The 10874-nt window shown below is 38.5% G+C and overlaps 1 protein-coding gene and 1 pseudogene across 2 annotated transcripts in view; both read left to right on the top strand.

The window, feature by feature from the left end:
* Positions 1 to 10874, top strand: part of ATF6 (activating transcription factor 6) — a 173729-nt gene that overhangs the window by 88504 nt on the left and 74351 nt on the right. The window lies entirely within an intron of this gene.
* LOC101636304 lies at positions 7489 to 8229 on the top strand (annotated as a pseudogene).

Here is a 10874-nt window from a genome sequence, read left to right as displayed (position 1 = left end):
TCACCCTCTGCATTTCTGGCCTGTACCCCAGTTCTGTATGAATAAATAAATAAATCTTAAAAAAAAAAAAAGATTACCAGGCTGTCAGTTTTCTTTGTGTTATGCTTAACTTGTTAGGTTGTACATTTTGCTAAAGCTATCTAGAACAGTAGCCTGTGATTGAACTTCTTCAGCCTCAAATTTCCAGTCTTTATACTTAACCAATGGGATGTTATTTATATGCTCTTTGGAAACATAACATATACCATAGATAATTATAGCAAAAGTGTAATGGGTAGCAGAAAATACTGCCAAACCAGGATTTTGGAGACCAGACGAAATAAACACATACCATGTGTCTGTGCAGGGAAATATAGTGGAAAGTAAGTGAAAGAGGAACTAAAAGTTCTTATAAGAACTGTCTGCTACTTTTTATTTAATTTACTAGTGTTTCCCCCTTTATTTATAAGATAACTATAAAAGTAAACCTTGGAATTGAAAATACACGTAGATGTGTATATGCACAGACATGCATGTACACATATTTTACACATTGACTTAAAGAGTAGAAAAATAGCAGAGAGTATAGGTAGCATGCCCTGGTGCATTGTGCAGACTTACTCAGAAATAAGAAAAATGTTTTCCATTCAGCTATGACTTACTAATTTTTAGATTAATGGAGAAAATGATACAGCATTTTTGGTAGGTGTTCATATAGTAGGTGCTTTGGAGTCAGACAAATCTAGACTTCAACCGGGATTTATTCTGCCTACAAACCCAAAGACTAGGGAAATAAATACTCTTCAACACCTCAGTGTCCTTATCTGTAATATTAATATTTGTCTCTACCTAGGTTAAGAAATTTAAATGAAATAATAAATCAAATTTAAATGAAATAATAAATCAAATGTGCTTTTGATGTTTCTGTTGCTGGTAAAATATTTAGAGATGTTAGAAGCTCACTGGGCATATTTTATGTACTCATCTAAAAATTTAGCCCAACAGTGAATTTATAATTTGGAATTGCAGTGTCTATGAAGAAATAAAATCTCTAGCTAATCACTTCTCTGCTTAGAGCAGTAAAGTCTGCAGCTCATGAAATCTGTAATTCCGAAGAGGTTTCAGTTTGCATCAGCCCTTAGGGAGCCAGTTGATTCAGCACTGAGTTACAGATTATTATTCAGCTGTTACTCAGCTGTAGACATTTTATGCTTAGGCATTTTCTTACGTCTTCTTCTCTAGTCAGTTGAAATTTTGCATTTTTGCCAAATAAAACAAGTCCTTTTCTAATAAGAAGCTATGAATAAACAGTGGGAACATGAGTCAGAGCCGGCATCACCCTTACTTCTTATGGGTACCTCCCTAGTACGCGCCAGTATGTTCACTTTGCACAAACAGGGCTGTGTAGCCGCTTTCCACAGATCAACTCCGGGGGCTGGAGTGAAGGCTTATTTATTTATTTATTTTTAAAGATTTATTTATTTGTACATACAGAACTGGGGTACAGGCCAGAGACTCAGGGGCAGTGAGAGATTTCACCAGAGACAGAGTGGGGAGCAGAATAGGCAGATCGAGGAAGTACAATGCTGAGGGGAGCAGCGGGCGGGTCAGGAGAGGTCTGCCACGCCATGTGGTCTCCTCCGGGGCAGGCGGGGATCGAACTCATGCGGAAGTGGCTTTAGCTTCTCAGTGCAGTGCTTTAACTCGCTGCGCCACCAGGGAGGGCCTGTGAAGGCTTATTTTTTTAGAACCAAACAGCACGGGACTGGTAAAATTCTGGTCTGCATGCTGTTGATGGGAGAAGAAAGAAAGAAATACAACTGTTCTTGCATAAATCCTGAAATAGCTCAGTCCACAAGAGTGCTACTATAGCTCCAAAATAACTCTTATGATGTTTCATAGTTCAGCACATTTTCAGGGAAAAAAGAAAAACTTGCTGAAGAGCCCCATCTCTTCTGCTATTCTGGTCCTGCTTGATAAAATTTATGCCATTTTTCTTAATTCATTTGCTGATTCACTCAATAAGTGTTCATTGAACCATCACCAGGAACTGCACTAGCACAGAATATATGAAAATGCATAAGCTAAAATCCTTGTCCTCAAGGAGTTTGTTACAATAGAGGGACTAAAGTTCTTATAAATCTAAAATGACAACACTGATAGGAGCTATAAGAGGCACATGCAGAGTATTCTCAAATTACAAATAAAAGACTGCTATTTATGAAACATTTATTGTCCTTGTTATTTTATATGTTACTTCATTTCATACACTATTTAACTTGTATCAGGTTATTCACTCCATCTAGGAAGAAGATGTTGTGAGGGAAGGGTCTTTTTAGGAAACAGTTCTTGAATTGATTCCAGAGTGATAGATGAGCAAAGCAGAGTTGGAGGAAGATGAGGCAGGTGGCATTTCACACACTGAGTGGGGAATCCGGATTGAAAGGAGTTGAAACTTTAGAGTCAGTGTGACGATTTCACAAAAACCTGTATACTCCATAAATTTATGTTGTTCGTCTGATTTTTATTATCTTTGTGATTATATTTAACTTAAACACAGTTTGGTTTTTAAATTGTAAAACTAGAAATATAAGATGTTGTTAGGACTGCTGGGGGAATGTAGAGTAGGTTCTGGAAACTAATTAAAAGATAGCAGGATTCAGATCATGAAGGAACTCATGGGTCATACTTATGGAATTTGGTCCTTAGCCTGGAGAAGACCAGGCATGCATTTCAGGATGATAACTGTAATTGTTTGCACAAGGCATTAGAAGGATTTTAGTTTTAAAGAAAGAAATCTTTTCTAGCACCAACTTAGGTCATCAAGTTCACATAAACATATGAACTAAGTCCTGACAGCATCTTATATTTCTATTTTTACAACTTTAAAACCAAAATAATTGTGTAAGTTAAATATAAATAAAATCACAAAGATCATAAAAAATCAGACCAACAACATAAATTTATGTAATAGATCAGGTTTTTGTGAAATTGTCATACTGACAAGTAAAGGTGGTATTGACTCTAAAGATTCGATTCCTTTCAATCCTGATTAAATATTTCCATACTGTTAAGCACTTTGTAATAACCTAACTCTCCCTCCATTTCTCTATTTGAACTACTAAGAAAACCTTGATTCTATCTGACTGACAGTTGTTTGGGCAAAGGGAAGAAGGGTATTCATACCTAATAGGCTCTACTAGCTCTAGTCAGTTAAAAAAGTATCTGATGCCATCTTAATTGTAAAAAAATATATAGTTGTTAATTTCAAAATTGTATGGAAGTTATATGACCCATAATATGCTTACATCAGTTATTTTATCATCAAAGTGGACATATGCAAATAATACAAATAATTATAGGAAAGAGTTCATGCTTACCCAGTACGGGATTCTTTTAAATAAGGAATCCATCAGTGTCTTGGGTAGAGACCAAAATCAGGAATCTAGAACCCAGAAATCTGTAGATTTTTGTTAAAATAAATGATCATAATGACTCTTGAGAGTAGACTGTTACCTGATTATACCGATTAGTAAATTTGTGTGAAGCAATAATGTGAACTTGATAAAGACATGGCTATCGCCAGACGGGGTTTTGCTTAGAAATTCACTTTCCATCCATGACATCTGAAAACTCTGTACTTAATTCACCTACACCCAGTTACTGATGATCTCTGAAAATAGTTTAAAAAAATTACTTATATTCAACTCTGTAGTACAATTAGTCATCACTGCTAAACAACATGATTGTGAACAGAAAGTTTATCTTGTTTTCATTGTGTAGAATTCACAGTTCTTCGATTTCATTGGGTGAAGGAAGATTCTAGACGGTTGATCTAGAAACGTACCTTAAATAATAGGTAACACTCAACTGAGCAATTACCATGTATACACTATGTGAAATTTTTACATGTGTTAACTAACTTAGTCCCCAAGGCAGCTCTTACAGTTAGAATACAGTGCTTGTTTCATAGATGAAAAGCAAAGCACAGAGAAGCTAAATAATATGGCCAACATCACATAGCTGGTAAGTGACAAAGCCAGGATTTAAATGTGGCAGGCTCAGCTTAACAACAGTGTTCTGTTGCCACTTCTCTTCTTAAAAGCATGTGCACGTTAGGTCTGGTGACTAATTTTGGACATGTTGAACTGGCAACCGCCGTCACAGCAAGCACCTTTGCATTGTTTATTCCTGTCCTTGTACTTGAAGCAATCTAGGAGGTAGAAGGAGGAAGGGGAAATGATACTGTACTTTGTCAAACCTGGAAACTGGCTCTGAAGAACTTTCTCAGTTACTTCATTGTGAAGCTAAGTATTTTATGACACTCACGAGGCCATTTGAGATAGATAACTTAAGATCCACTGAAACCTGGAGAAGAGCAATTTTATAAATTTAAGCAGATAAATATCACTACCTGCCAGAGTGTTAAGATCATTTATATTTAGTCCCTGTGGTTATATTTCTCCTAACTTTCATAGATAGAAAGAAATCAGTGGGAGAAAAAAGTATCTTGAAGGACTAAATTCCCATCCATATCTCAAGGTTACATTTAAGGACAGTAGTTGAAATAACAGCTGCTTAGAATAGTTCTGAAAATGGAGCTCACAGGGGAGCCCAGAATCCTTCAGAATTCTTCACGAGGCAAAATTTCAGAGCTCAAGAATATGTAAAGGATAAATCAGTCCATGAATCTGTAGGTGTTCCAAAAAGAAGAATGATGTATCTGATTTTGGCATCAGGATGTGAAAAACCTCTGCTGGCCTTTGGACAACAGTGACAGACCCCATCAAGATAACAGTCTACACAGCTGTCTCTGGCTTTCCTCCACCTACCAGCACTCCTTGTTAGTAATTTCAGCAGTCAAATCAAGGCATGCAAGTACATTAAATCTGTTTAAAAAAACAACTGCTGATTGCTGATGGTTGATTAGGGGGAAAAAATAGGAGCTATTATTTTCCTATCAATTGCTACGCTCATTAACAAGGACCGGAGCCATATCATGAATAACTAAATTTGTGCATCACACCAGAAAAAAGAGCAGCTGATCCCCCCAAAGGATTTTGTATTCTTTCATTAAATAGCTAAAGGGAATCATTTCATATGAATGATCATATGAACAAATTGTAAGTAGAAAAAATGTTCCCCTTCTTTAAAAGAGTAACTAGGAATGTTTTATCGTTGAAAATAAAGTAACCATTTGTTGAACTGTGTGTACCATTGAGGATATTTTTGGTATAAATGAAAATTTTCACAAAAGCTCTAAGATTTTATGGCCAGTGTGACAAAGAAAATTAAGATGAGAGGAAAACTGTAGTCATAATTCAATGTTTGAGTTTCCATTTCTGTTTAATAACCCTATCTAAATTCTTCTAATTGAATGTAGATGTGTAAGAATGTATATATTTACATATCTAATTCGCCTCTCAGGGAGATTTAATAGAATATGAGCTATATAATAGAAATCTTAAAGTTTTCCCCAAATAAAAAGAAAAAAATTACACAGTATAGAGTTATGCCTTTCCTCATCTTTTCACCTCCCAAATTACCCATTGCTGTTTTTTTTAACTTCCTCAAACTCTCTTGATGGCTTCTGATTACCCATAGCCAGTATCTTAAATAAGATATTTTTTTCTTTTGGATTATGGCACCAGTCTCTCTTTTTAGTTTCTTCTTCAAATATGCCCCCACCATGAAATCATCTGTGTATATTGCACTACCTAACTACCTTCATGTCTTTTTATTAAATCCAAGTTCCCTTAGCCTAGCAAATTGGGGCCCAGCCTGAATGAATCCTTGTTTACTCATGCTCATTTCCTGCCACTTTCCTATGTAATCTTAAGAGCCAACTTCCCTGTAGCTCCCCCAAACTTCCCCACATGCACGCGCGCGCACACACACACACACACACACACTTTTATCCGCTCCCCTCACCTGTAATATACAAAATTACAAGCAAAATTCCTTCCACTGAATCCTTTTGTGTCACATCCCTACAAGAGGAGAAGTGATTTGAACACAGAAACTGTTCTTTTAATTTACTAGTTGGGAATGAACATAGTTGACTTGAATATAACTTAAATTGCTAGTTTGTTAGTATCAGTGTACATGGTGTATGTGGGACTGGCCACCATTGATCAAAATGAGCTTATTTGAAGAGCTGGTTATGTTCTGTGTCATTTTGCTTGCAGTCACAGTTTCCAAGACCCTGCTGCAAATCTTTCAATTCAGACACCAGATGAGCACCTGCCAAGCATTGTGCCAGATGCAGTGAAAACAAATTAAGACTTGGCTCCTGCCCTGAAGGAAGGGTAGTCCAAGGAGAGAGAGAGTTGCATAGAAAAGTATATTACAGCTTCTTTAGAATAATCATTTTTAAATTACACTTTGATAATTTTAGTATAAAAATCATAGACACGGCCTTTAGTCTGCAGTGTTGCAAGGAACTGAGCAGAAAGGATTTCAAGGAAAAGAAACTAAATATAAAAATGTAGAGTGAAATTTTAGAATTAATTTGTCTATGACTCCCAAATACTTTAAGGAAAACAGAGTGTTGGGTTGTTTTTTTTTCCCCATTTATTTTGAAATAAGTTCAAATTTACAGGGAAGTTACAAGAATAATACTGAGCTTTTATACATCTTTTATACAGATCCATTTTTAAAAAAACATTTCACCAGTTTTAGCATTATCTTTATAAATACACAGGTACATTCCGTGTCTCTGAGTCACCTGAGACTACATAAAATACCTCACTTTTTCCATTAAATACATTTGTATTTCTTAAAGACAAGGATATTCACCTCTGGAACCACAATGCAGTTACTAAATTCAGGAAATCTGACCACAACCCATTACAATCTAGCTTCAAGTTTTGTTAATTATCTCCCAAAGGAAGAGTGTAAGAAGAATCACAAACTTCGTAACTGAAACTAAGCATTTGGAGTAAGGTATAGAAGACCTTGGAAGTTTATGAACGGTATAAATTGCTGCATCATGAACGGTATAAATTGTTGCACTACCGTCAACCACCAGCCACTTTCTTTCTAGTGGAGGAGCACAGAGAGCCCCAATCTACCTGCTGGATGTGACTTGGGTCCCCGGGCGCAGCGGCTTCAGGAAAGGACTTCAAAGCCCAATGTCCTGTGCCAAGACCAGCAGGCATTGCCTTGTTGAGTGTCACGTGTAACAGGGGCTTTGGCACTGTCTTTAGTGTTTCGGCTTCCCTGTGCCAGCTGGTTGGTGGGGGAGAGGGAGTGCACCTCACCAGACCCCGGTGCCTGCTCGGTGGTCCAGGATGCAGGGCCTCTCTGTTCTGGTTCCCAGGAAAGTGGGCTTCCGTGGAAGAATGCGATGACCAGAGTGCACCTCCCTCTCCCGCGGGCTCTAACTGGCGTCACTTCCGGCGTGGAGTGCCATCTGTTGGGAGTTGGAGGTGGTAGTAAACCCAGCCCACGTGCAGAGGAGAGGGACATCCAGGTGCTGTACAGCCAACGCCCGGCGTCCTTGGGGGCATGGACTCCTCGCTGAAGCTGAAACAGGATGTGCAGGGGAAGGTCGAGTCGTTTCGGGCCCGCATTGCCCAGGAAGCCGAGGACCTGGTGTCCTCCTTCTTTCCACAGAAGCTATCTGAGCTGGATAGTCGGGTCCAGGAGCTTCGCCTGCAGGACCTGTCCAGGATCCGTTCAGTGCCAGCGCCGGAACCTCCACCCATCCCAGACACCGCAGGCGATGGGCCCAACCGAGACCCGCAGCTTCTGCAGAACCAGACTTCAGTCAAAGGACCCGTGCTGCCAGGTGGTGAGGGCCAGCTGCTACGGAGCAACCAGCATCTGGTGGAGCTGATAGAGCGGGTGAAACCCGAGATCGAGCTATTGCGAGAGAAATGCAACACAGTGCGTATGTGGGTGCAGCTGCTCATTCCCAAGGTGGAGGATGGCAACAACTTTGGAGTGTCCATCCAAGAAGACACCGTAGATCAGCTGTGGACCGTAGAGAGCACTGCAAGTTCCTACCTGCTCCGTTTCTCTACCTACTACAACACCCGGGCCAAGTTGGTTTCCAAGATAGTGAAGTACCCGCAGGTGGAAGATTACCGCCGCACGGTGGCGGAGGTCGACGAGAACGAGTACCTGAGCATGCGCCAGATCCTGCTGCACGTGCGGAACCAGTATGCCATCTTGCATGACGTGATCCTCAAAAACATAGAGAAGATCAAGACCCCTCGGAGCATCAATACCGACAACCTGTACTGAGCACCTTTCTTCACCCCTGTTTCCTTGACAGTTGGCTGAACTGTCTAGGCAACTGGAAGGCTGCTTATTAATGACTTTGTAGGTGATGAAACCCCTGGAAATGTGCGTTACTGTTTAATGAGAATTTCGTGCAGCTTATTCTCATACTGAATCCTCTTTGGCTGTAATTTTTGACCATTCTTTCAGGGAAAGAACAGGGACACACCGTATGGTAGCCCATGGTTCAGGGTGGCCAAGGAGAAAAGACTGCCGTTTTGAAAGCATCTATGTAGATAAATGTTGGCCAGGGATTCTTTATGGCATGATGACATTGAAGGATTGCAGGGGTTATTCATGAAAAACCTCAAGTTTAAAAGAAAGTTAAAGGAAACTTTCCCTAAGGTTCTGCCAATTGCTACTGTGTTCAAACCTCAGAAATTCTTTTATATCATCATTTGTGTTTGGGCAAGGAAAGACAGTTAAAAGGGCTGTGTGTAGGTGATTGTATGCCTCTAGTTTAGCAGATTGCAATAAAACTTGGTTATAACGCTTTATGATGGCCTAAGTGTGCTTAACTTTAATTTTCAGACGTTTATGTCTTCCCTTAGTTGGACTCATTTTTTTTTTTTCCAACTCTGATGTGTAAGGAAGATGAGCATATAGAGCAGTAGATGTAACTAAAGCAGTGAGCGTGCACATCTCTGTGGGATGAAGAGGAGTCTGCACATGGCTTCCTTGCACAGCTTTCTCCCATCTCAGCATGTTCCTGTTTCCATTTTACCCACAGGGAGATTTTCGTTTGCGTCTCCATTTATCTTATAGGCCTCTAAACTCTTCAAATGTTTTCTATGTTTACCTGTTTCCCCTTGATTTTATTTGTCTCCTTATTTGTGGACTCTATAGAGTTTCCCCCTCACATTATAGGGGGCCATTCTTTACATCTCAACAGTCAAAATGTTCATTGCTTTTGCCACATGGTTGAGGGGAAACCACTGTTGTCTGTCACCAGTGATCTTTACTGTAGTTATTTTTCAAGTTTAGCTTTTCCAGAGTTCATGTACAGGTAAGGCAAGTTATTGCACTGTGGGTTACCTCATACATCAGAATTTCTTGATTCTGGTGTGATGTAATGAATCCTTTCTGTGCAATGAGATTTGTTCAGAATGTTCTATTTTCTGATAGTAAAAATACTCTGCCAATGGAAGTACATTTATTCAAGACACTCTTTTCTCAGTAGTAGTGCTCGTTGAGGACCAAGTATAACTTCCACTGCTGCTGAAGTTAGGTAATACAAGTTTGGCAAAAACATGAGTGGGAATTTTTTTTCTTTTTTTTTCTGCCATTATCTAAACACTCAGAATAATGGGGTCATGGGAGTTAATTTTGATGCCTTTGTAGTTCTAGGAATGAGATAATTCCTGTGTATAACATAGCTTTATCTTTTCCATATTCAGTTGACTTTGCCTTGATGCTCATAAATTTTTAAGATTATATACAATGTAAATTGTAATTTTAATTTTTAGAATTTTGAAGTATGTTCATGAAGTAAATTATTTCTCAGATGAGTTATTTGCGGCAAAATAGTTGTTTTTTTGTGAGATGAGAAAATATTTCCCATTGAAATTTCCTTTCCATGTAATATGAGGCCCTCTGAAATAAGTGACTCTATAAATCAGAGTTTAGTGTCTAGTAATTGAAACTCCCCTTTTCTTTATCTATGTTTATAAGGATATATACCTTGTGATAAATTTCTGATCTTGTTACAGATAAGGTTTTATTTATGAATTTCTCTCTTTTAATCACTCCTAATCATCCCTCCTCCAGCTCTTTGCTTTATGAGTGTAATCATTTTGAGAAAGTCTTTTTATTTAGGAGTTTCTCTTCTGCAACATGTTTTGGTTGCTAAGGATGAATACCATTGTGAAGTGTTACTGTACAGATTTGATTAAAAGCTGCTATAAAAATTTCCTCTTTAATGGCAAGAATTGTAAAGATGTAAAGCAGAGATGTTTTCTTTGGCATTTCTTTTTAAAGGAAATATTCTGACCTTGAGCTATACCACCTGACTGGTGGGTGTTGTTTTGTTATCAGGCAATACTGCCTTTTACTGGGTTCTGAGGTGGTATCAGTGTCTGCCCTGGGTCGTGCTAGTGATTTCTGTCCTTTCCTCTGCCTTTTCATTTTCTGTTTCACCTGAAAGAATGAAAAGATTTCTCCATGAGGAAGGTGAATTAAGTATAGTTGTATCCAGAAAATATAGCTGTCCTTACTAAGTAGATATGAATATCGATTAATAATCTGTGAGGTTTAGAAAGATTTGTAAACTGATTTAGTGAAACCTTTATTTTGAAAGTGAACACTTAAAAAAATGATACCAAGGTAAATTGAAACTCTGAAAAGCCTTAGCCACTCAAATTTAACCTTAAATAATACTAGCAAAAGATTTGCCTAATAGAAAGACATCTGTTTGTTTGACCTCCCCACTCAAGAGTTCTTTTATTTCCCTTGTAAGGTGTCAGGTCTGATTCAGGAAAATACCAGGAACATCAGTTCATGCTATTAGACTTGACAGGCATTTAACTGCACACAGTGTATGACAGACAGAGGGAAGACTAGACTTCACTTAGTTTTTCAGCCAGAGTCAGTCATCAAAGGTTTAAGATATC

This window comes from Condylura cristata, unplaced genomic scaffold (assembly GCF_000260355.1).
Source record: "Condylura cristata isolate star-nosed mole 26May11 unplaced genomic scaffold, ConCri1.0 scaffold00024, whole genome shotgun sequence".
NCBI lineage: Eukaryota > Metazoa > Chordata > Mammalia > Eulipotyphla > Talpidae > Condylura > Condylura cristata.
This window is presented reverse-complemented; position numbering and strand designations above follow the sequence as displayed.